We start from the raw sequence: 3,272 nt of genomic DNA, 5'->3' as shown, positions 1-3,272 counted from the left end.
GGGAAATGAAAATATACGTGATTTTCTATGCATATTAATCAGGAAAACAGATATATTGCTATTACTCTGAGATTAGTTGCCTGTGGCGTTTTCTTGAGGAAGCATTCGGAGAGAAAATTGATGTGAAAATCGCATCTTAATTGAGTTTCCAGCTCAAGGAAGGATCCATAATGGAAACGGCACCAAAATATTAGTTGCTTTATGCTTCAAATGTTAAAGGGAATCACACAACTCGAGGGAACTTTATTAGAGACATTTAAGGAATATTAAGTACGTGTTCTGTTTTTATTCAGTTTATTAAAACAAGTCCCAATTATCAATCCTCCCACTGTGTCACTAATTAATGAAATATTTCTATGAACTCTGGTTAATAAAGTAAAAATCTTGTATGAAAACTAATCCAATAATGCTTGTGTTAGACATTGTGAAGGAAAATTAATAAAGATGTTATGTTTCCAGAGATTTTTAAGGCAGGAAATTAGGAAGAAGACACTTTGTTGATCATTTTGTGGCCCCTGGCTGTTCACAAAACAACCAAATCCTTCCTAAATACTTTTAAAAATCACTCTCCGAACCAAGAGGTTTTTCCCCTGTCGCTGCAAAGAGTCAACATGTGTTTCTGCAGTCAGAAAATCCCTTCCCCAGGAGCCCACTAACACCTTCTATCACACACCATCAGCAGGATGTTTATTTTCCAACACCCTGCTGCTGATTGTGCCGTGGGTGATTTAATAAGCAGAGAGAAATTGACTTTGCAGGGTTTGATGCTTCGCCCCGGTGAGGTTAGCAACACGGAGCACGCATTATTGGAGCAGGAGTGAGCGTTCGCTTTTCACTGGGCCGGCTGATGCATAGACCAAAATGGTTACCTGCGTGGTGGCTCAGCTGCAGCGAGTCTCCTCAAGATGTTTGATTGCTGCAATCTCCCGTGTGTGCTGGTAATCACACATCAAGCTGTGTGCTCGCTCCAATTTGTGTACGACTGAGCGCACAGCGGGACGTGTAGGACAGCTCTGGAGAGAATTGTGAGAATTAGAGTATCAAAAATCGAGTGAAAAAATAAAGTTAAAGACATTGTTGGAAACAATTATAGATGACGATAAACCTTTAAACCCCCCACGGATCCAACTCGGAAACGTTGAGATGAATGAGATGAAAACAACACAGACTGCACCACTTATCACCAGGTGGAGTTTATTTTCCTACAAACATAAAGATGCATGCCATCAGAATTATTTCAAATGTTATAACGACATAAAGAGACTTTAAAAGACGCAAAAAGTGTTCACATTACTTTACTTTTTTGGAAAACAGGCTAATGTACACAACTTGACTCATTACAGTACCATTTGGTTAAAAGAGATACGACAGATACAGAACCAGGACTTGTTCAAGAAGTTTTTAACCCTCCGGTCTGTATTCTGCTTTTGAGTTTTAAACCCTGACGAACTTAAAGGAAGAGAAAAACGGGACAAAGTCATTTGAGGTCAGAAGAAAGCTCTTAAATATTTTCCATCAGAGATTTGTGGCTTGTTTTATGCTGCTGTATATTTATTTGGACAGTGGAGGGTTCTTGACAATGTTCGGAGCGGGAGTTTTATTTAAAAAAGGTTGGTTTTATAACGGGTTTGGCTGCCAATTCATTAGAAAACATTTGGATGAGACTTCTAACTACTTTAAATTCAAGGTCACTTCCTGTTTGTTTTGTTTACAAGGCTAAAAAGTGTGAAGCATGACTGGTTATAGATGCAGATGCTCCAACAAATGTAGAAGGTCAAATAGAGGCTGAGGCCTGAGGCTTCAGGCAGGCTTGGTAACACTTAATTATTAAATGATACGTTTGTATTTCATTCAACTTTGATTAATAGTTATAAACATTATAATGACTTTCCAAATAATGTTTATAGATAAACTACACCATATTTATTAACTGTTTACACAATAATTTATTTATTACATTATTATTACAATTTACTGCAGAGTCCTGACCTATACTAACGTTCCCTTGGATTGTGCTTTGTTTGTGTGTAAGCAGCTGTAGTGGTCGTCTTTCATTTGTTGAATCAGCAGGGGCGCAGGACTGTGGGGGAAAGGGGTCTGAGTCTGAGCTTTCAAAATAAAAGCATCAACTTGGTTAGGTATATCCTGCATATCCACAAGGCTGGAGGACCTGGAAGAGACTGGTTTAAGAAAGGAGGGAACCACATCAAGCAGCAGAGGCGGAGATATCTGCAGTTTTAGTCTTTTTTTAGCTCCAAAAATGCAGGATCCCACATTTCCCATAATGCAACCATACTGTACGTATGCATTATGCACAGGTGTTTCTATTATCTTGTCCGCCTTATTTATATCAAAGAGGAAGTGGGCTAAATAATAGAAAGACTTCTCTTTTTAATGCAAAACAGTTCAACAGCACCAGAAACCAGATCCTCCACAATGATTCAATCAATTCATGCAGAGCTGAACATCATAACCTTCGTGAACGTGAGGAACTATTTCAGGAAATGCAGGGTGACGTCACGTATCATTTTTAAGCCAGTTTGGTATTGCGGACATCACATCTTGTTTTCTTGGAGCCAGAAGTGACCACTTGGAGCTGATTGGATCTGACCGAGAAGCCGGGACATTCAGTCACAATGTAGTCCCGCCCTAAATTATCCTGCTTTATTGTCTTTTTTACTCTAGATGGGACAATAATTTACAAAATGAACATCACGTTGTGTCGAAGAAGACTGAGACCATCAGCTCATCAGGAAACTGTTTACTGAGGAAATAAATCAAGTGAGAAGTAGGGTCAATTTCTCATAAGCTTCCATACAATCAGACTTCTTTTTGAAACCAGTGGAGTCGGCCCCCCCTTTGCTGGGCATTAGGAAGAAGCACCTCCACACTGGCTTCACTTGTCAGACCTGGAAGCTCCATACATATTTTATACAGTCAATACTCAGTAGTAGCTTTAGCCGGGTACGCCTTATAATATTACCCCCGACCAGCCTTGGCAGAGCTATGTGCCCGTAGGATGCACTCTAGTGTTTCTTACAATTTAAATTCAGAAAAATATGAGCCAAGTTCTGTATGGATTTTACAACTCTTACGGGAACTCCTGAAATCCTTGAAAGAAATACAGATCACGCCGCTGCTGGACCATCGACGCCGAAGCCCATGCAGGGTTTTTTAGCTTGATTAATATTCACCTATGGGTAACTTACAGCATCGGTAATATGAGGCTGGTACATAAATGCATACAGCAGCGCGCGTGTACTCTCATGTTT

This window comes from Pagrus major, chromosome 19 (genome assembly GCF_040436345.1).
Source record: "Pagrus major chromosome 19, Pma_NU_1.0".
Lineage (NCBI taxonomy): Eukaryota > Metazoa > Chordata > Actinopteri > Spariformes > Sparidae > Pagrus > Pagrus major.
This window is presented reverse-complemented; position numbering follows the sequence as displayed.